Source organism: Falco biarmicus, chromosome 11, assembly GCF_023638135.1.
Source record: "Falco biarmicus isolate bFalBia1 chromosome 11, bFalBia1.pri, whole genome shotgun sequence".
In the NCBI taxonomy this organism is placed as follows: domain Eukaryota; kingdom Metazoa; phylum Chordata; class Aves; order Falconiformes; family Falconidae; genus Falco; species Falco biarmicus.
Genome location: NC_079298.1, coordinates 22,793,030 through 22,817,055, shown reverse-complemented (window position 1 = coordinate 22,817,055; position 24,026 = coordinate 22,793,030). Strand labels below are relative to the sequence as shown.

The window sequence follows — 24,026 nt, the reverse complement described above, 5'->3', positions numbered from 1 at the left end:
CAAAACAGTATGCAATTCCAAGCAGAAGAGCACAGTGTCATTGAATCAACAGGGAATGACTCAAGACTGCCTAAGAGCTGACTATGCAATGTGATTAAATCATAGCCTGTCAATAATGCAGGAATTGTACTCCTCAAGTAACTTCACAGTCACAGCTTCATATCTTGAATTCGTGCTTCTTAGCATCTACTCTGTAGGTTGTTTTTTAACTGGGAGCTTTCTGCTAATTTTGGTACCTTACATAGCTCGTTCTCTATGATCTGAAATACACTAACAGATTAGGAAAGGAGGCCTGAGAGTCACGTCTCAAATATCTTCAAAATTAATTTTCTGTTTCTCAGAAGAATGTTGCTTTCACTGAATGCAGAACATCTACAAAAATAAAAGCATCCTGACCATCAGGAAACATGTGAAATTCTAAAAGGCACCATCAAACATGGCAAGGGAGAGTATTTTTTCCCTGACATCTCAAGAGTCTTGATCCATTCCTACAGAGTGAGTATAGATCATGGGGAAATATCTTCCCTACTCCCAATTTCAAATGCTAAAAAAGAGAGAAAGAGAGAGAGAGACATATGAAATGAGAAACAAAAAAACCCAAACCCTTACTCAACCCTGCAAACTTGCTTGAAAAGCCACGACAGGAGGCCTCGCCCCACAGAGACATGCCCCAGGCTTGCTGCCACCCCACTGCAGGCAAGAGGGCATCACTGCCATCCCCAGCCCTGCACAGCCCTGGGAACATCATCTCAGTGGCATCGGGACACCTGCAGCAGGGGAGGTTTGCTCTCCCCAGAGTCCAGGCACTCATGGGCTGGGAATGACATAAACAGACTGATCTCCACCCTGCCAGCACAACATGAGAAACTCACAGAATACTGGAGAAGAGTCAGGGTTTGGACACAGGAGCATCTGTGATGAATTGGGCTCAGAAGAGGAAAGCCAGGGTGGCAACTTGATCCTCTGAGCTTCAGGAGGGAGGACTTTATGCCTTCGATGCTTCACCGAGGAGATACGCTGTGCTGCCAGCTCGTGCTTCCTCCACCGTTGTCAATAGGCAAACCACAACTAGCTGCCGTACTGCAAGAACAAAAAGGGTGAAAACAAGCTTCTTGTTCATTCACCATCCTGGCTAGGCATCTAGGAGGAGTGTGCCCACAGCCACGTGCATCCCACACCTTTATAATGTAATATATTCCCTCTCAGCTGCAAGCAGACAAACAACTGGGACTTCTTTTTCCTAGTAAAACACCGATTCAACATCAGGATACAGGCAGCATGACTACCTCAAGGACCAAGCTATACCTTCAGTTATGTTAGCATAAATCTGAAATAATTCCACTGAGATTGGAGAATTTATTCTTAATTTTCAAAAGCAAATGAGAACAAGAGTCCGACCAGCAGCATTCAGAGTTTGAACGACCTACATCCAAAGTGTGTTTTCACAGATGCAGAGTAAATTTTATTAGAGTACTCTGCAAAATCTTTTACTTGCATAACTTGTTTCCATTTCTTTTTAGTGTAATGAGATTTCATGATGAAAGCCAAATACAATCTGGTATAGCAAAAGTGCATGTTACGCTGATCCTAATAAGCCCAATGAAAATCAATAATGCTGCTAGTTTCCCTGAAATCAGCCTACATAAGCTCCAAGCACCGTGTTCTGCCTAAAGCAGAGTATTAGCAGCTTATATAAGACACACATTTCCTAGCAGAAAAACTGAAAACAACCACACTTGAGGAAGAAAAAAAAAAAAATTAAAATAAATAGTTGTTACAAAACCCCAAAAAGATCAGAGATAGTTGTCTCCTGTCCTTAAACTGCAGGTAAAGTATCAGTTCACTTCTCTTCGACAGCAGCTGGCAATGGATGAAAACTGCCACGCTGACAGCAGCCTGCACGAGGGCAAGTCGCCAGGTCCTTGCTTCTCTGTCCCCGTAAAAGAAAAAAACATCATCCACCCATTTGCTGAACGAGGACAAGAAATTTTGCTCTGAGAGCAGAAGCTCCATTTTCACTGGCACAGAAACGAGGATTATAATGAAACTAGGGGGAAAAAAAAAAAATCAAGCACACTGCATCAAGGAGCAGTATTAAAAATTCAGGCAACCTGCTGCAATCAACTTTGAAAAGATGCATGTATCATCCATCACATTTCACTCCTTGTAGCTTGTCCTGCATTCAGTAATGGCAAATCCTGAGTTAAGAGGGGAACAGAAGGCAGATCTGAAAGCAAAGACAAGAACGTGCAAATGTCAGAAGATGGAAACAGACAATTCATCTATATGTTTAGTCATATATAGTATATCTAAGAGCAATACCCATCATTATGTAGATACTGCATGTATTTCAAATAAAATCCTTCTTTGAAGTTTGCCTCTTCTTAAATAAGCTAATAAATGTAGGAAGCTTAAAATATGATTTCCATTGCATTAGTAAGCTATTTCTTCTTTGCATAAGAAAATGTTTCTCTGTAATGATCTACCTTATGAGTGACCTGGGGAAATAATTTCAGGTTTCTTTAAAATGCAACCATTTGTTTCTCATTGGTGAGTTCAATTTCACTAAAAGTTATGGAGTAAACAGCAATAGCCTATTTGCAATATTGGATAGCCAAAGGTGCATAATTTCCAGTTTACTATTAAAACAATATTTAAATAATTCAGCATGCAGTTGCTTTTTTCTTTTTTTCATGATGTACTATTAACAGGCTGACAGATTTGCAAGAGTGAGGCATTTTATGAATTTTTTGAATTAGGAAATTCTTACAAAAGCAAATGTAAGCACAAGGTTTTATTTTTGCGTAACGTTTGCATTAGAAAGTCTTCCCTCAGGACAAGAATATATTGAATTTCTGCAAGTGTATAACTTCCTGTAAGTAGCATATTTGTATTTATTTACCAAATGTAAGCAGGGTAATTCTGAATAAAATTATTATATATACAGACCACACGCGTAGCATATAGAAATACGTGCCACGGATACATCGGCAGTGTAGTTCTCCCTTCAACAGGGGGACGGGGCACGGCTCACTCTGCCTAGTTCAGAGGTTGCAATGGCTCATGCCTGTACATCACAGGTGTACAGCACTGTTGCTATGGAGACTGGCTCAAATGAGCAGGAAATTTCATTTTGATAAAGTTCTATTCTTGGCCAGAGGAAGAAGGCTCTATATTCCGCACCACATACGGCATTTTTTAATGTTTGAGACACATGTTCCGCAAATAACAAAGACTTGAAAAGCGACTCGCGTTTTCCCCTCGTGGTATTAGTACCTGTAAATAACACCTTGGACGTGGGTGGTGCAGTTGGGGACAGCCCTGTAACACAAATCTGCCCTCTTCCCCGCAGTGAGCCGCCGGCTGCGGGACCAGCAGCACCAGGGCAGGCGCTGACCAAGCTGGGCACAGCCCGGGCACTCGCTGCTCAGAGAATCCATAGCGCTGCCGGCCCAACGCACAGCGAGGCTCTGTTCAGCTGAAAAGCAGGAAATTAATTTCAGGTGAAACGTTTCATTGATTTTAACTTATGTAAAAACATTAATATTTGTTAATCAAAGAAATCAAACTTCTTTCCAAAGCAATCAATCAAAACAATGCTTCGAAAACAGTGAAATGAGGTATTTTCACTTTTTCCGGCTCCCCACACTCCAGGATTTATCAACTCTATCAATTCACTAAAGCTGACAGATATTTGTTTAAGCAATTCCACAGGCCAGAACCTGCATTTTTCAGGTGAAAGAGGATTTGACTGAAAGCTGCCACCCAGCTCTCCTCACTAAGGACACAGGAAAAACAATTATCACCGGGCTGGTGAGCATCTGAACTAGTTGCCTTTTCTTTTTCTTTAACCCTCAGCTCTCAGTAGCACCTTCTGCCTCTGGGGACGTGTCACAGTGGGCTCCCAGCCAGGGAACAAACGGCCACTGCTCCCCCCCAGAGCCTGCCAGAGCTTCGCAAGCCTCCCCAGGCTAACTCCCCTCTACAGAAGGGACAAAATTACTATTTATGGGAAAAGCTGACAGGGAGGATTAAAGCAGGAGTTGGGGACCGACGGGGGCACTGGAAGTAGCCCAGCGTTGCAGAACGACAGCGTAGCCCCTTGCCGGGGGGGCACACGTGTCTCGGCTGAAGCAGGCGGGAGAGCGTGGGAAGCACGAGACAAGTTCTCCTCCACAGGTCAAAACCTCAGGGGCAGGAAAGTTCTTAGGTCATTTGGCAAATAAGGATCAGGAGGTATCTTTGGTAGGGTTTCTCTGTTTTGGGTTGGTTGGTTTGGTTGTAGTTTTTTTAATCTTTTTTAATCTTGGTATTTGAAAGCTCCTAGCTATTTACATCTAGCAGCCTTATGCAAACAGCTATTATACTAAGACCTTTTTTTTGATCACGGGAATTTTTTCTGCACTAATTTGTGATAAAAATAATTTAAATATTAAAGAATTGACTGCTACTCCTAGACTTCGTGCAATGCTTGGAAAGTACAGAATATTAAAAGCCTTTTACCTCAGGAACACCTTTTCTTTAACTAGTGTTTCAGGAAAGCCATGGTGAAATCAATTTTGCTTCTGGCATATATTAAGCAGTACCCATTGCTGGGAAGGCCTATTGGCAAAACTGAGCCCTTAGCTATCACACATTTTTTCCTAAACTATACCTTAATTTCTATAAATAACCGATGAGGTGGAATCTCTTTTTGCACCTCAGTATTGTGCTCTTTTATTATAAGAAAAAAATCTATTTTGTGCTGTAATAATATCACTTGCCACAATAAAATAAGAGGATTTGCTTCCCCCCCATCCCCTCCTGAACCAAGCACCTAGACTGCAAGTAAGATAAAGAAAAGCCAAAGAAAAACAAAAAAATACCAAAAGTTACACTGGTAAATTGAAATAGTTACTATCATGGTGGGAAAACCTGTTATTAAAATAAAAATACCTGAGACAGTGTCAGGCAGTGTGACAATGAAGATGTCATTACTAAATAGGACTCTTTGGTCCCCTAGCTGTCAATAATTAATACATTATTTACACTTGCACATTCTCATTTCCCAGCTTTCAAGATTTCATTTACACTCTGATCCTTTGCTTAGCAGCAAATTTAACATCACTGTGACCTTCTTCTGCCCGACACTATACACCTATCAAGCAGAGAAAGAGAATAGCATCTACTATGTGCATTTATTAAAACAGAAAGCTTCAGTTACTGGAAGAAGTGACAAATGCCAGTGTTCACCACAATAAACTGGAAGAGAAACAAATTGCTCCCAAAGAAAAATCAATTAAGAAGCCATCTTAATAATACCATTTTTGTGGGAGCCTCAGCATTTGCATGTTTCAGGGAAATGTAGCTGAAGTGTTTCTAATTAAAACCCAAAGGAATTAGCAAAGTTACGAAAGCTGTGCCACAAACTGCAGGCAACTCTATGTTAAAGATACAACATTTTTTACTATCTGAAATTAAAATATTCTGTTAGGTTGAAATAGCATTTTTCTCATGATGCTGAGGAGATACATCCATTCCTAGGAGAAACAATGTCAGAGGGTCACATGAGATGTAAATTGCCGTTACATCTCAGTGTACATAAATGTACATATTTATTTAGTATAAGGATATACAAACTATCAGCATAAAATTTAACATATGTTAAAACTGTTCTCTAAGCAAGGATTGCCAGAACATAGCTGACTGGGTAATCCTTTTGAAGTCAGTGCCAAATTTCATGTTGGAGTTAATTTTTCTGTTTTGAAAAGCAAGTATTCTGGACCTGTCCTGGCACAGCGGGGACCGACACTGTATGATCTTGAATGGGTAAAACCACAGAAACGGGGAGTTTGGGCTCTTAGGGAATTTTTCTGTTGGCTTTGGTGGATTTTGGAGCACATCCTCAGTGCAATTGGAACCTGTTAAGGAGTACAAGCAGCAATAATCCTACTGTGAAGAAAGAAGAGCTGAGAAACGGAGGTGACCCAGAGATGCTTTTCCACACACAGGCATTCTACCAAACAAAATCCCAGAGAAGTTACTTTGTCATTTTTTTGTTGTGTAGAATGTATGGTCATAATTTAGAAGACCCTGTTCTAAGTCTATAGAAATCGAAAGCTCTGACCTTAATCTCTCGTAACTGCAGAAGGGGGCTATGTTCTCTTAACCAAGCAGGTACTTCCGCCAGCCGGAGTCTGCCCACACTGCCAAAACAGCAGGGGTGCACATTAGGCAGAAGAGATCGACAGCTTCAGGGCTAACCGTACCACTGACTCTCTTAGCCCCTCCAAGCACCTCTGCTGAGCGATTGTCGCAGTTCTTGCACTTCTCTGTGGTGGGGATGGCATCCTTGTTAATCATACAAAGGCCTGGATGGCTTTGGCACTTTCTGAAATTTCATCTCAGGAGCTGTAATCAGAGGGAAAACACAGACACGCTGGACAGCCTCTACAGAATGCTGTACCATCTGCTTGACCAAAAGGAGCACACCAGCCAGGAGGAATGCTGAAGTGATGCGAGCGTGTTGTCTTAGCTAAGGTTGGGCTTTCTTATTGCATTCAGGCATCGTGGACATGGAAATACACCTGAGACTAATTTAAACCTCAGTTCAGCTATGCACAAACAACGCAACAACCAGTCCAACAGTGCCATAAAAAGATTGCAGTGACAACCAGCTTCCACTTTCTTCTTATATAGCCAGCACTTAGCTGTCACTTTCAAAGCTATGTAAAACAGGAAGGTCTGCATTAAAGACATTACTATAACCACTTCAAAGTTAGTATCTCATTAATTGATTTACCACTGCAAGACATATTGACTTCAGTTTCTACAGCCCTGTATCCTCTTTGTCATCAGCTGGTGATCTCCAGGTGGCACTGGAGCGGGCACATGTTGTTATTGCACCCTTGCTGCCTGCTGCATCCTACTGTCCCTCTCTCTTTTCCCAACCAGCTTTACAACAACTGATTGCTATAATGCCATAAAAATTAGATAATATTCAACAAAAGGGAGTTCATGCATTATTTTGCACTCTGAGAAATTAGTATCATTCGCTGCAAATAAAAATTTCCAGGATGAATTCTAGCATGCCAGTTCTTAGCCAGGAGCACAATACATTGGTTGAACTGTGTTTTCTTGTTAGCAATAGAGATTTTATAGCAGAAGCCCTGGCACAATCTTTATGATGGAGAAGCAAACAGTATTGCATCCACTCTGCCATAAAAAGTAATCATTTCTGGAAGACACTAACACAGTAAAAATTCCAGGCTGTGGACTGGATTCAAATTGGTGAGTACCCAAAACGTGTCCAAATGCCACCCAGTTGCAAGAAGATCTGTTCTGAATTCCTGAGCTATTATGGGAATACAGTGTTTATGAGACATGCCGGATTGATGGCATCTGCATGCAAATTCTTTTTTGCTTGCTACACAACAAATACACATGGAAATCAGAGTGTAAATTTCCCTCTGCTGTCTGTTTCTGTAAATCACTCCTTGACAAGTGATGGGCCAGCTTTATTTAATGGGTTAAGAAAACAGCTTGCTCTCAGTACATTTGTTCCTAATTTCTATTTGCTCTCATTTTTATCATAAACTGAAATACTAGTTATTGAGGAGTTTTGCGATATGAATAATCCGGAAGAAATTTTCACTCATGGACTACAAGGGGAAAGTCTAGCTCTTCTGTCATCACTATGCACCCCTGTGAGTACTGATGGCTTTGTTTTCCCAAATGCTGACCTAAAAATCAGCCAGGCAGGAAAGGACCCAGCAGAGCCCACCACTGACTAGGAAGCTCCTTTGTCTTTCATCTTTCCTGCCAATACATTAAGCATGCTTAAGGTTTGGTAGGAAAAAGATCAGATGCAACGTTTACTTCCCATTTGGTAAAATCATCCACAGCCCATTCCCTCCAGGACATATTTCTCAAAGGCAGGCAACTGAAAAGCACAAGATAATCAGCACTGCTGCTTCTCAAGCGCTCATTCACAGAAAAAAATTGCAGTGGTTCTTTTTTTTTTAAATCATCACCACCAGACCCAAAAGCTCCAGCAGTCTCCACGAGATAAGGAGGACCTGTCTACTCTGCTCTCCCTGTATCCTGTACATTTTTACTTTTCATACACACAGACATAGGAGGCCCTGAGCTTTTGGAGACCAGCCAGAGCAAGTCCATACAAAGACAGCTCCAGAGTGGTTGCGCAGGTGGCCAGCAAGTCAACTCCTTGGGTTTCACCTCAGAGAGGCGAATGGCAGAACTGAAAGCACAGCCTTCACAGGTCGCTTCACGTCTTGCACGCTTCTTGGCTCTCCCCACCAGGATGGCAAGGGCAGGGCGAGCACTGGTGCATCCCACGCGCTGCAGACCGATGCCAGTGGAAAAGGACGGTCATGTGGGTCTAACACGAGATTGCTGTTCCGAAGAGTGAGCTGGACCCTCAACATCTCGGGCTCAAAACAGGAGATAAAATCACAGACACTTTTGAGGACGTAAGTCTGACTCACTGTGTTTCTGTTTCATAACACAGGAGCACTACGTGCCACAGGTGACTTTGTCATTTGGAGGAGAAATTGGTTAATGAGTGCAGTGTTGAAGAGGAAAGGCTGTAACGACCATGTGGCTGGTAGAAAGTGTGGCGGAACAGAGTAAAAGAAAGAAACGGAGGAGCTATTTAAAAGAGGGAGGAAAAGGAACTATGGATACGAACAGAAAGACCAAGGAACCAAAAGCAGGAGCGGCAGGGTAAGACCAGGAGGCACCCAGCGCTGGGGCAGAAGCCCGCTCTTCTCATGGGCCCAACAGCTGGGTGTCAGCTCTGCCAAAGCCACCTCGGCACAGCCCCGAGCCCCTGCTCGCACCCTGGCATCAGGCAGCTCCCCTGGCAGCACCTTCCCACAGGGCTGCACTGGCCTGGCTACCCGGCTGCCAGTGCGGAGCCTGCCTGCTGCCTGCCTGCCACCTGCCCTGGCCTGCCCGCCCCAGCCTGCCTGCCGCCTGCCCTGCCCCGGCCTGCCCGCCCCAGCCTGCCTGCTGCCTGCCCTGCCCCGGCCTGCCCGCCCCAGCCTGCCTGCTGCCTGCCCTGCCCCAGCCTGCCCTGCCCCAGCCTGCCTGCTGCCTGCCCTGCCCCAGCCTGCCCTGCCCTGGCCTGCCCTGCCCCGGCCTGCCCGCCCCAGCCTGCCTGATGCCTGCCCGCTCCAGCCTGCCTGCCGCCTGCCCTGCCTGCTGCCTGCCTGCCACCTGCCCCAGCCTGCCCGCCGCCTGCCCTGCCTGCTGCCTGCTCTGCCCCGGCCTGCCCGCCCCAGCCTGCCTGCCGCCTGCTCTGCCCTGGCCTGCCCGCCCCAGCCTGCCTGCTGCCTGCCTGGCCTGCTGCCTGCCTGCCGCCTGCCCCGGCCTGCCTGCCACCACGTTCTGCCCCTGTTCCCAACATCTCACACTGGCTGCAAACCCGTGGACGCTATAACGGAAGCATGGTGTGAAAATACGGCAGTGAAGCGCACATATATATACCTGTGGGTTTGTGAATTTCGTTAAGCAGAGACATAAACTAACTATAAAGAGGTCTATTAACGCTCTTCACCAGATTACAGGCTTTGTAGTTTTGGTCGTCCTTTTTTTCCTTATATTTTGTCTTGAAGATAAGAGGAGACAGAAGCAGCTTTGGTTTTGTATAGTCAGGCTTTCTGGGTTTGATAGTTTTGGAACATAGCTGCTGATACATTAAGAAAATACGATTTGGCAGTGTCAGCCCACGCTGCGCGCCGGTCTGTTGTGTGGGGGTGGGTACGGATAAGGATCACAACGCAAAATGCGAACTGTGTGTAAAACCCCAGTAACTTATCTTCAGGAGAGAAGCTTATGTAAATTACCATTAAAGCCTTTACTCTTGTTTGCTGATAAATTTATAGACATTAGCATCAAGGTAGCAATCAGGATTCATCAGCTTTACTTTTTCATAACCTGTTAGTCTCTGATAACTTCTCTGTTCAAGTGACATACCGTAACATTGTGCGGTATTAAATGATATGCACAAATAAGTACCTAATGGTAGATTTAAAGATGTTGCAGCAGTCCAAGTTCTTTCATTTTCCTGATTATGATGGCATTTGCATAATGTATGAATTCAAACATTATTGCTGTTAAATAATGCATAAATATTCTCCCATGCTGAAATACATCTATTTCCTCTCCATGAATTATTTTGAATGTATCGTTCAGTTGTTTTTCTATTTAAAAATGTAGTTAGAACTCTGCATATATCAGTATTATGACTAGAAGAAGTATCATCACAAGTAGTTGGCTAACGCTCCAAACTGTAAATGAAGTATACATTATTAAATGGGCCATCTCCTTCCCTCTTCAGAAAGCATTATCACCAGAATACAATATTTAGTATTTCTGAAATGTCAGAAAGAAATGCAGGTACATATTTGATTATCTGGCAGGCCTTGGGAAAGAAAAAAGGAAAAACAACATTCTGCTCCCCAACCTGAAGGGAATATGAACACGATCATATATATAAAGAAAGATAAATCTGTAAGAGGGGATTGTGTGAGTTTTTGAATAGCTCTTTGTGAAACTAAGCACCGCCAACACCCATTGACTTCTAATCCCATATCTCCCAGATGATGGACCCTTTTATTTATATTTGATTTTATAAAATGTGCCACCTAGCCAACTCTTAGATAAATCCTGTCAACACTGTCACAGAAGTCAGTTCCATCAATGACAGATGACAGGATGAAGAAAAGGACTTCAGGATTCAAGTATCTAAACCTGAGCACACAAAAAATTTAACTCTGTGCACAACATTTAACAATAAAAATGTCAAAATGAAAACAACATCAAATGTATGTTCCTCCTGGGTCTGTAGCCCAGCTGAAATGGTCAAAGAAGGTAAAGAATTTAACAAAACCCCAAGGACTCAAAAATATCTTGTAGATATGCTTACTTAGAAATGTGCAAATGTACAGACTTGCCTGCTTCACCCTAGTGTCTTTTCCCCCCGCTTATGTCACTGCAACATCTTTGCTATGAAATACCCACTTTAAACACTGTCATTGCGAAAAGCAAGATTCAAGTATTGACTTATAATTGTACTGTCTCTGTCTTTTCCCTCTTCTAAAACTGGTGATAACTTTTTTTTTTTTCCTTTAATTACTCTTTACATACTGTGTAGACATGACTTAGTGTTGCAATTTGGACCCTAACTTGCTGGATTTTCATCTCGGTCAATTTTCCATTTGGTGAAGGTAGGAAATAATCAAGTCTCCAATAAACATCATCTTTTCTTAAAGTGTGTCATCTTTTATCATTTGTCGTTAGAATGCTAAAACGTATCTGCTCCATCAGATTGCCATCATCATTACTTTACCCACAAACCCACACACCTATATATACGTATGTGCAAAAAAACTATTTACTTTGTCAAATGGATTTTCTGTCACTGCTCCTCCCTTTTTTCCTTTACTGCTGTTGATGACATAGTGGAAATGCACTTCGAGAACCTAGTAAGCTGATCCAGTGGTAAAATAAACATATTCTGCTTATGCTTATTTAAATTGAGACTGCATAAAACGGGGAACATACTGAAACTGATTTGGTCAACTTGAAACTACTGCAAATAAAGCACAGAAAACGTGATCTCTTAAATTCCACATGCTTGTTAACCCAAATAAAACGGACTGTGAAAATTCATGTTGGTTTTTAATGCATATAGACATCTTAAAAAAAAAAAAATAGAGAGAGAAAAGAAAGAAAAATTGCTGCACAAATGCTTTACCATGAATAAAGCCCTTGATTTACAAGACAGGCTATTATGCCACAGATTGGACCATGGAGCCATGAGCATGTAGTTGAAAATACTGTAATTTTACTCCATGAAGATACTGCCATTTTTGTAGCTGAGCTGTGATGAGGAAAGATTCCACCTGTAAAAACTCGCAGTACCCACTCAGACACCACCCAGTGAGAGTTCTCTTCCTCTCCCTTCAGTTTGAGGTATTTTCTTTCTGCAGAGGCAGGGTTTTTCAAACCATTTCACATCTGCATCCTCAGTAAGGCAGCAGTGTCCTGCAGGCAGCCCATGCTAAGCAGCTCTCAGGTGGCTGAATATCTGCTTAACTTTAGTCAGACCAACAAGTACCATACCTGGGGCTAAGTTTTCAAATCCAGTTAATAAATCTGGGTTACCTTCTTTTGGGGAGAAACATCTGCAAGAAACAGCTAAGCTGGAATACATTTTTTTCCCACCCATTTGTACAAACGCAATCGTGCAGAATCCCAACGTACAATCAGCAAAAGGCTGAAGAGACCAACAGGCCGCCTAGAGCAAAGCTGCCCTACGTGATGTCTGTCATACTTCAGCAATTTTCACAAGTCACAAAGAAAGGACTAAGCAGGTGAAAAGAAACAGTCCAGTTAAAAAAGCATTTTTTTAATTCACAAATGAATTAATGAAGTATGAAACTTACCTCCTTATCTCATTGTGGGCTTGCTGTTAGGAGCAGAGGTACATAGTTCAGAACAGTGACAAAAAAGAGCAGCGGTGTACATTTGAAATGCTACTTCCCATGGGTCCCGTGCTTTGATTTCTGCCTTTAATACTGATAAGAAGTGACAGTAGTTGGATAAAACAATCAAAATTGAAGTTGAAGAGCTTATAAACCTCCTGACACTTCAATAAGCCAAAAGCCAATACAAACCTTAAAAAAAAATCATACATCCATTTTGACTCTGAAAGGCCACATGGAGCAGAACACACGCTCAGAGGGCTAGAAGTTACCTCCTGTTTTATTTTCCTCTCATTTCATAAATTTTAAATAAAAAAATAAATGCTAAATTCTACATGGAGAAGTAAAATCTTCTATAATTTTTAGGCAGTTGCTGCCAGTTCTCAGGAGAGCTTTATGCTTGCTGCTAAATATCTACAAATCAATATTTAATATTTTGGAAGACGAAGTCTTAATTATCCGTCTCTCTTTTAAGCAGCAAACCCACTTCCAGTGAAAATACAACCATTCGCTGGCTGACGGATTAGATGTGCTGCTTATTAGCACATCTTTTCCTGTAGGTCAGAGAGAAAGGCTTCCAATCGCATCTCTTGTTTGCTAAAGATAGTATACACATCACCTGACTCTGCACCTATAAGTTGGTCTCAGCTGGTTTCTAGAACTCCTGCTATAGTCAACGGCACCTCCAAGCACAGGATTCAGCATATCAGACTTACCCCCCTGCCCCGGCTGGAGCTGTCTGCTTCTCCCCATAGGCAACTAGTCACAACTACAACAAGCCAACATAGGGACAGCAAAGACTAAGCAAGAGGTAATCAGATAATTTATGAAACCACAGCCAACCAAAAGTAAGCGTGAAAACCATAGAATGATATTACTTAAACATTTTTAATTTTCAGTCCAGAAAAATCTTACTGCAGAATATATTTCTCTCATTTGCAAGTAGAATGGTTAAACGCGTAGTAAATTTATGTAGGAAATTCTGAGAAAGGCCAGATTTTCAGATATTTAGACAACTAAGAATTCTGATGCCTCCGTGTTCAACCATGTCATGATTTAAAAGCTTGCTCTAAGTGCTTTAGGAAGAGATTCACTCACCTTCTATTTAATAGAGGTTAAAAAAAAAGGCAAAAGCACAAATACAGCACATCTGGATCTTTAAAAGTGAGTTACATATCAGTCTTCTACTTCTCATACCCACTTTTGAGTTTAGTACCTCCAAACATGAAGATTTTTAGCAGAGGCCACTGAAACTAATAGAACTTTTCAGCTGATTTCAGTGGAACCTGGATAAGTCTCAGGAGCACAAAATCATTGTGAAACCGAAATACACATACTCCAATTAAGTGGAGATTTTGACACAGGAACTAGCTGTTCAAATAGAGCTGACAACAACAAATGGATTTTTCTAATAGATGTTTCTATCTTAGAAAGCCACTTATCTTCTCCTTTGTTCCTTGCACTTGGTCCTGCACTGAAGTCCTGGACTGAATCTGTGTCATCACATTTATTTCTCCAGCAACTGATTTTGGGGTCACAGACACAAGAATTGTAATTTCACTGCAGAAGATGAGTATGAGATAAGGGAACATAATTTTAAAATAAATGAAAAATAGCTTTCAATTGTCAACATAAAATAAAATTGTCAACAAAATAAAAAGTCTTTGTCATTTAGAAGTTCAATGTAAATGTACTGGGCTTTTGTTTTCAAAAGCCTATGAAAGCATGCTGTATCAGTCCAAAGGTTTATTAATACAGCATCCCTCCTCTGACAGTGGTCCATATTTGACGCTTACTGTAGAAGTTCAAGGGTAAAAAAAACCCCAACAACTACAGTAGCTTCTCTTTGCCATTAAACACTCCAGGGCCTAGCAATCAGCACTTTCCACTTAGTGTATATATTTCTTAGACTAATACTGAGAAATATCAGAATTCGCACTATTTGCACATCTAACATCTGCGTTGTCAAAACACTTAATCTTCAGGTAAAAAAAAAGACCCAAACCATGACAGAATACCAATGAAGCCACAGTATTCAGTTTCATATCCCACTAAATCAAGTGCAGGTCTTGTCATGTCAGCATGCGTGTGTGTGTGAATACATACTCTTCTGAATCAAGGGCGGGCACAATTATTTCTATTTATGTGAAGACAAAGAGTTTAGGTACGAGAAAGGAAATCTCAAGTGCCAGTACAAATCACTTGGCGATGTGGGGAAATCTTAATCCTGCCACAGAATTTGAATCTTTAGGGTATAAAGAAGGGCAATCACCTCTGCTACTTCAATCTCAGTTTGCCCGCCGAATAACGAACACCCTGGCTTTGTCTGGTTTTGAGCAGTGTGTATTTACAGTGGAAGATGACACAGTGTCCATCAGGGAACCTCAGTTACAGGTAAGAGTGGTGTTTCAGGTGACAATATGATTTGCTGTCAGACCCTACTCCCCCCAGCCTGGCACTTAAGCACGCACTTAATTCAGTTTATAGCCAGGAGAATTACTCATGCAATACTAAACAATGTGCCTACAAAACAGCTCCCGTGAACGCCTCCCTTCAGATCACCCTTCCAGATGACCAAGACTTTAGTATATGAATGCGTGGCCCCGTGTGGTTAATAGCTTTCTCTCGACCAAATGACAAATCTGAGAAGGCTCACAGGGAAGGAGTAGGGGAGAATGGAGTCTTCGGGGCATCGTGACTTTGAAGAAACCAGCAAAGCAGCCTGACAGTCTTCCTAGCGCAGGGAGGCTTGCCCTAGCAGTACTGTGATGCCCACACCTTTAAGTCTCCAGTCAGCTGGTTTTGTGGCAGCTTTAGACAAAGGGACAGTATATCCAAGATACAGCTCTCTAGCAACTGTTATTTTTTTTTAAAAGCTTTGGTGGAGCAGTAGCATCTTTTCACCCTTTCCCATTTCATACTTGTGTCCATGCATTACGAGAATTTCATCGCATTATTCGATGACAATCGCAGGTGACAGCCATCAGTGTGGCTCTGTTCAATTCAAGAGCACCATGCTGGCTGACTCAAATTTCTGACCACAAGCTACTTCAAGGGATTTAATTTACTGCACAGGAAATTCCTTCAAAATATCTTTTTTTTTCCCCAGATGGAAATTGTCCTCAACACCATGAGAGCACAGCAGCTGTATCAGACATTTGGTCCACTAATTAAGAGAACTAGAATAATCAGCTTTAAAGCTCTAATACCCATTTCTAAATAGCTCTTAAATGAATTCAAACTAATTTTTACACAAGTAGTAGAGCACGCTACTTCTCATACAGGAGTGCCACTCTGGTATAACTTGAAGCATTGTTACATTTTCTGGTTTTATTTTTTGGGGAGACAGTCATTAATGACCTGATCCTGTTGACTTTGGGTTAAAACTGAGACTTTCTTCTGGCATAAGTAGAAGCAAGATAAGGCCCTAAATACGTCTTCCCTAGAGGACCAGGATATGCTGATGTGAGAGATTGCTTCAGCAAGCAGAAAAATGAGCTGGAACTTCTACTTTTGCTTCGTCCTTTGCATTTTTCATACTCTGTATTGACAGCTTCTAGATGCGCAGCATTCTGTGGCTGGTGATCCTTCCTACGCCTATGTACTTTGCTGTCTACAGCCCTATTAACCTCAGATTTATTAGCTAGTTTGTCAGCCAACTACACTGCCAACTTCCCAAGAGGCAAACACATCCCTATGTGAAGATGCACCAAAAAGTCAGCAACGAAAAAAAGTACAACCCATCTCACCCTTTAAAACTTCAAGAACACTTAAACAAAAAAAGTGATTATTCTACATGTATTCAATCAAGCTTTAAAATTTAAATGAAGCTTAAAACACATGTAGCAAACTAGTATTCATATTACCTTCAGAAACTATTATTTTCTTACTATTTTGTATTGCTTGGGGAGGTAGAAATACGTTGGCTTATGGAAAAAGATCAAATGGATATTTGGTAGGAAAGTAAGGCATTCATAATGAAAAAAATACATTGGTTTGTGTGGTTAAGGCCCAGCTATAAAATGTCTCAAAAGGGCACTATTTTGATTGCTGTGCTTGAGACTCCACTACAATGCCAGGCTAAAATTTAAGTAGTGGGCACAGGATCTGCCCACACATCACCTACACCTGGGAGGTGCCTATGACATGTAAGCAACATGCATGTTGTTCTTGAACATCATTAAAATCTGGCTTTAAGTGTTAACTGGAGATTGGAAATCAAACCAGCAAGGGTACACCAGGAGAGTCTATGAAATATTTAGATAGGTGGAAACAGAAAGGTAGGGTTTTGGGCTCACACATAAGCAGTGACGCTTTACTAAAAGGTAACAAATGCTTTGTAAGTTTTCTCTGTGTAAATCATCAAACGTTTATTTTTTAGGCATGTTTCTGCAGTTCAGATACATTAGAAGAGTAATCATTGTACTCAAAGGCCTTCAAAACATATTCATCTTCCTTCACGATTTGCTCTAGGGTGAGTTCACCAGGCAACATAATAAAACATCAGTTGCCTCAACGCTACTGAGGCTATTTTAAACAATATCTTTCCCTGTGTTTTCCCCAGTGTGTACCTTAAGACATTTAAAAGAGCGGGGAAGTGGTTTTATATTACCTTGAGAAAAAAATTACGAGAATGCATGTAAACTTGTGTAGAAGGTTGTGGGGGGAACAGGGAGGCAGTGTGGAGAAGGATGTACCAGGAATTTCAGAAAGTAGTGTTGAGTATTTGGCCATCCTGTTTTATCTATCTCCTTATGCCATCAAGGACTCAGTGGTATCTATTGCACTGAACAAAACCTTTCAAATAATTTGCAGTAAGTTTAAATGAAAAAGTCTGACAGAATGCATTTTTTTTAAGTGGCACAATATAAAAAGCTCAAAAGTTTAGCAAAAGTAAAATATGTGACAGGCTACTGAAGCAGTCTATTTCACTTACTGAACTACATTATTTATTGAGAAAATAAAAGGAATAGGAAAAGGAAAGGTAGAAATACTTGAAGTTTGACAGTAGTTTACAATGATTGCACTTTAATTCTAATGTATCTTTCCTCAACCATGTATTTTTATCTCAACACATACAAGCTTGTATGAAGTAACGGGTGTGCTCTCCCCGCCGCCCCCCCCCCCCCCCCCCCCCCGCCCCAATTTCCTCATGAAGTTGTTGAAGGCCCTAAGTGTCTTAAAATGCAGAATAGTACAAACCTCTGAGAACGTGACGGTAGTGGGCCCAGGGCACCTACAGGTTTGCAAACACTGTTTTAAAACTTAAGCTTGCACAATGCCTACCAATGACTCAGAGTGCACAAACACAGCCCTCAGGAGGAGGTAGTGCAGACCATCGTGCCCCTTTGCAGACTTCTTAACTACAGGACTAGTTTGGAGGAGTATACTGGCTACCAAGAATACTCATAAACACTCTGTAAGTGCTGTCGACAGCCCTGCAGGCGAGCCAAACAGGTCTGGTCTGGTGGGGAACAAAGGGTGTAATTTGGTTTCTGCACCTGCTGAAGACAGGTCGTATTTTACATCAAACTATTTGGCCCATCACAGAGGAGTACGAGAGCTGTTGACAAGCAGGAATGGGAACTCACTGCTGCTGACAGACTGCCCTTGTCTGCCCAGCGCTGCCGGGTTCCCCTTAGGCTATGCTGACAAAGTCCTTGTAGACAAACTGAGCTAGCGCCGCAGTAAGTGTGGTAGACAAGTGCAGTCCCACAACAGGCTAGTTTGACTCCACACCTCAAGCTCTGCTCCAGCAGCCGCTAAAAAGCTGCTTGTTTGGGTCAGAATTACCACTGGATGAGGAGACCTTCATAAGCTGTTTTATTGAGAAAGCTATGTAGAAGAGACTAGCTGGGTAATTTTTCTCATTCTGGAGAATAAAGGTAAAAATATTTTCTGAGACCATCTCCACAAACCCAAAGGTTATCTCTGCATGAGAGAGTGGAGATTTGTATTTACAAATGTATTTAAGCATAAGGTTTCATGAAGCTTGGAAGACAGAAAATCTGTTCTGGAAAACACTAAGAGAGTTTCCCTAAAATAGCTTCTTAAGACAAGGTGACACAAGTGTTCCACGAAGGGATGTATATAGGCAGATGTTGTTAGCTGTCAGTTCTTAGAAGCTGCATAGCCCTCTCTCTTTCTGTACAAGACTTTTAAAATAAGGCATTTAAAAGCTTTCAAATAGCAAAGTCTGGCTCAGTGCTTCTCCTGCAAGGTAAGCTGATGTGCAGGTAGAAGGCAGGTCTGGCGGAGTTCTGTTACAACATATCCCATCCACCCATTCCTTTTATTTTCTTCTACCTATTCGACACAGGAATGTCTCTGAACATAATAGGAGTAAAGGTAATTATTGTGACTTGTGCCGTCCCATCTATGAGCCCTTTTGTAAGATTTTACCAGGCTGATTACTGGATAATGAGGTTGTGATATAAAAGCATTCTTCACTCCAAAAACTAATCACACATTATTAATTCTGCACATCAGTGTTAATTCATGGTCAGCATTAATTACTATGCAAGTATATTTTGCCTAAAAATTAAACAAATGTACCAACTGCAGTTTCATCAATGTATTTCCAAACACTTACTATATTTGACATTTGCAGCTACATACTTATGACCGCTTACTCTTCACCATTGGGTTTATTGATTGAAATGCCAATCATTTTGTGCAGATAAAAGAAATGTGTCTTAGCCTCTTTCTGTTTATTAAGATGTGGCCAGGCAGAAATTTCACTTCATTTAAAAAAAACCTCAGATATCACTTTCCTTGAATTTGCTTCCTTTATACACTGTTTGAAATTCTGAAGAGAATTATTATCTAATGCATTCGTTTACCTTCTGTTTAGCAGAAACATTTCTATTAGCATAACAGCTTCTGTAACCCACTTTTCTAACAGTTGTTCAGTGGTTTACACATTGTTTGCATGTGCGTGTAAACCTAATGCGCCTAAATAAAAGATTAATTGAAGAAAAAGTGAAACAAGGAACTCTGGAATCTTAAGACAATTGTAGAATGCAACTCTTTCTTCTAATCAATTCACCAGAATGTCTAACTCAAAACCAATCACAATCTCTTTAATTGTTATGGTTAAACAGGATTCATCCCCCTCTAGTGATTAAGAGAGAGGATACAAGATTTCTACTGCTACTAGATAACAAAGTGGTTTGAAGTTCAGATTGCATGCCTTATACTCACTAATAACTTGTGCTTAATAGATCATTTACAAAAAAGACATGTATTTTAAATGTTACAGCAGGACTTCTGTTAAGTGGAAGGTATCACAGTGACAAAACATTCTCAGCTGAGAAACAATAAAGAATTCTCCTGGATTTTTTTTTCCTCTTTTTGAATTACATTTTCATCTCTTAATAACAAAAGTAGCAGAAATTGGGTAAAATAGACAGCTTAACTTTACCCCCCTCCTCTAGCTAAGAATGGTCCTCTCCTAATCCAGTAATAATTGCGATAATCATCCATTTTTTGCCCCTAGGAATCATGGTAAGAGTATACATTGAACGCTGATAGTGCAAATGACCTTGCAAATAAATTCAATCAAGGGTGGTATCCATGCTTACGAGATGCTCAGCAGGAACATGCTTACAGATGGGTAAGATTACCAAACAGAAGCAAACATCATGGATACAGAGAAAGATAGGAACAGATATGGCAAAGTAAAAGCAGAGGAGCAGAGTCACAAAGGTCCCCAAAGCTGAAGATGACACCTACAACTTGATACTGAAAAAACCCTGAAAAATATTCAAACCAGGAAATTATTAGTCCACGCCAATAATAATCTGTATTTTTCTACAATGGTAAGATTTTTATGTACTACAACATGATCAGAGGAAGAAAGACTAGGAATGGAGGATGAGGGATGCCCACCACCTTGTAACCAAGAACTTCTGTAGCAGCAGCTGGGCTCCAAAGTGCTGCCCACAGCACGACCATCCTGAGCACAAACTCAACGAACAGCTGTCAGAGAAGTAAGCCACTGAAATCACTTTCCCATTACCATAAACCACTAACTTGACAAGGAGCACTAGAGCATAATGAGATCAATAATACCAAACAAGAACTGTTCTAATGGTAATACTGCCTTAACTTCAGAGGGATGAAGCATAGCCATAACTGAGTTAGAAATGGATCATGCTGATTATTTGTCTATGTCCATAACATTAGCTGTTGTGTACTGCTATAAAAGTTCATTCTTAACCTGCTTTCTGATGTTCAGTTTAATCACGGTGAATGAGACAAATGATTGTCAACGCCCCCAACCCTTTGGAAATGTGATGCAATAGTTATTTGAGTTAGCATGAACCCCTTGTGATCCATCCACAATTTGTTAGAAGTTTGGAAATGAGTGTTGCACATTTCCTTCTCACATTTGCTATCTTCTGCCAGCTGTGTAAGGACTCAATAAAAAAGCCATCCATCCTCTTTTGTCAACCAATAGTTCTCTACTCTCAAGCTATAAATGAACAGTGCAATAAATTAAATGTTTGTCAGGGAAGATGTATGGCTTCACAATACTGTTTGATCTATGTTTTTAAGGAGAAACCACTGAAACCCGTAACTTTAGTCACGCTATTGATTACTGGAAAAATGTGTTTAAATAAAGAATACAGAACAAGTCTCCTTTTTTTCACCCAACCTTGGAAATTATTTTAATTCATAATTAGAAGAAACAGTAAGAAAATAAGAGGAAATAATAAAAAATAACAGCAGCAAATTCAGTTTGGTGCTGCAAACACAAAGACGTTTCTTCACAATTAAAAGGAAGGATATTGATAACTGAAGCTGAAAAGGTACTTTTGGAAAATAGAGCAAAGGACAGAGCTTCCCTCACTTAGCTCTCAAAAGTCACTAAATTAAGTCAGAATCAGTGGAGAAAAACAGTTAACCTCCAGAGATGACTTAAACCCTATCTTTTCTAGAAACCTATCCTGACATAGGTCAAGACTGTCCTGTTGAGCTGCTTATCTGTGATGACTAATTTTGAGATTACGATGGATGACTGGTTGAGATCAGCTCTCTAATATTTAGGCAGCTAAATTTAGGGGAGATGAATCACACGAAAGAGCCTGCCTAGCTGCTGTTAAAAATCAATAGGAAGACAAGTTTTATTTGAATGGTGCACTACGAATGGCAAACTGGTCATTTTAACAACTCAGTCATGCTACCATCATGCTGTAACATGCTGTACCCAAACGTGTAAGTACTGAGCTGTTTGAAACGCTCCAGGATGCCTCTAATCCGGATTAAGCACGGTTTGTTGTATTTATCATCTGGGAAAAATTGCAGCCCAGGAAACCACTGATGTGGGCAGGTTGACTGGGTTGTTAGAATGGTTTTGAAACAAGGAAAGTCAGGAAGATTTGTGTCCAGTCATTAAAATCAACAGAGCTGTAGAGTACAACCTGCATTTGGGGGAACCTACACCTGTGGTGGATATACGGAGCTGCTCCTACGGAACAGCTGTACCTTAGAGCACAACTCTCTGGATAAGAAACAGCAATATACACAGTAGTTAGGAGCTGTCAATAGCTGGCACTTAAAAAATGAGCTATGGTTCCAGGAAATCAGCAACACCTCTGCACTGTAGTAGTCTTGTCAGCCTTTAGGTGGACTTCAACACTGCTGGGAAAAAAAACCAAACAACTGTTCCGCATTTCAGTGTCTCAGGGTAGACAGGCCCAGACTGAGCGTAACGTCCTTTTCAATGAGCATCAGCAAGTCCAAATTAAGCCAAGATCACATCTGCACAAAAAAGATAACTACCCCCAACAGGGCAGCACAGGGATGTTTTTTGTAGATAAAAAAGTCTGTTATGAAACACTTTCTATTCTTTCCATGTCCATCTTTTCTTGACATACGAACTTTCAGCATCCAGTGCTGTGTAAAATAACTGCAATTTTCCTTCAAGCACCCATTAACAGTGATGAGCTAGCAGATGGGAAGCATGTGATCAGCCCACTCAAATTTCTGCGTACCTGCCAAAACAATGATGCTACAGAATGAAACCTGCCCTCGTCTTTAGATATTTTCTGGAGAAGCTGGTGTGAAAACTTTTGGAACATCTGTAAAGTAATACGAGAATCAGTAACAAACAATTAGTGAGGTGTCAGCCTGACAATTGTTTCAGATAATACCTAAATAATGAAGTTCAGAGGGAAGTAGATGTTTTCTGCAATTTAAAGTTTATACAAAGCATAATTTTTAAGAAACTTTCCTCTACCAACAAGTCACTTATCTGTCCGTAGGAGGCAATTTTCAAGTACTTCCCACGCATAGACACAAAGATTACAGGCCCATCTCTCTACTGGAAACCTTAGGCTCCTTTTTATTTAGCACATTTTTTCTTGTAAAAGGAACTACAAAAGACTGAGTAATCCAGTGTTTTAGAAACAGCTTTTTAATCAATTTAGTTATCTGATTGGAGGGAGTAACAGAGAAAGAAAATATCTCAGCCCAAGTTAACTTCTCTACCAAGCACACTTTTTTTAGAAAGTTCTCTCTGAAAACAAGAACTGGAGCTCCCACCTGACACCCCAGGAAAATACAGAACTCAAGCAAGTGCATTGGGTCAGGACAACCTCGCCCTTGCATTCTGTACAGTATTTATAACCAAAACCACTCATTCTGACATGCTGTCAAATTCAGACCCAGAGCCACGCATATATCCTGCTTGCACTACAAGTTTGTACCAGCTTTTAAAAAGCTTAAGTCTTGTATTTCTGCATGCCCCCCTATCAAGTGCAATTAAACTCCTTTTACAGTCTGAAACACAGCATGCAATTCTCTTGCCAAACTCAAGCAGACATGTGCCACCCCACAGCCTTCGCAGAGCTCCCCAAACTGGAGACCCGCCAGTGTGATGTACCCAAAAGTTTTGCTCTCTTAGGCTTGCTTCCTACTACTTTCCTGCAAGAGCTGTGACAAGTCCGCAAGTGCTCCTTTTGTGCCAGCCTTGGCAGCACAAGTCCTGTTCAGCTGGGATTTAAGGTCAGACCTCAGACGGTTACGTGGGCATAGCGAGGTGTGCCGTATTAACGATGAAAGTATGAGGAACAAGCAGGACCCAATATAAATTAAAATATCTTAGCTTAAAGATCAGCCCAAACCATACTATCAACAGGTCACACAGTATTTGAAGAGGCGGTAGACACAATTCAGTTGCAGCAGACGAGCTCTGTGCAAGGTAGCTGCCCTGGGCTCAGCTGCATGTTGCTTCTGCAGCCCAAGCAGCCTGGTGAGCGCTCACCTGGGTATCCTGGTGCTGCACTTCGGACTGCAGGGTGGAAGCCCTGACACTCTCTCACTCCAGGTTCACCACCACATCCTTTTTGTTTTCACCCTGTATTAATATAAAAGAATTATTTTAGTCCTTTCAAGCAGAAAGCACTGATGCACCAGCAAGAAAACACCTCTAACCCCCAGAGCAGTCCTATCAATGCCCCAAGAGGTATTTCTGCAACGAACAGGCAGGATGCACATAACAAGAATGGCAGCTGTGAGATTCCTGGGGAA

General features: G+C 41.4%; 1 long non-coding RNA gene across 2 annotated transcripts; it reads right to left on the bottom strand.

The window, feature by feature from the left end:
* Positions 1-608: 608 nt before the first annotated feature.
* Positions 609-23,850, bottom strand: LOC130157230 (uncharacterized). 2 transcript variants are annotated; one of them, XR_008824740.1, is made up of 4 exons: positions 23,761-23,850; positions 3,277-3,478; positions 2,112-2,227; positions 609-1,080 (listed from the first exon to the last, which is right to left on the bottom strand). It is a non-coding gene; the product is annotated as an uncharacterized LOC130157230 (long non-coding RNA). The 2 variants fall into 2 exon arrangements; XR_008824739.1 differs by having other exon boundaries at positions 609-2,227.
* Between the last annotated feature and the right edge of the window lie 176 nt (positions 23,851-24,026).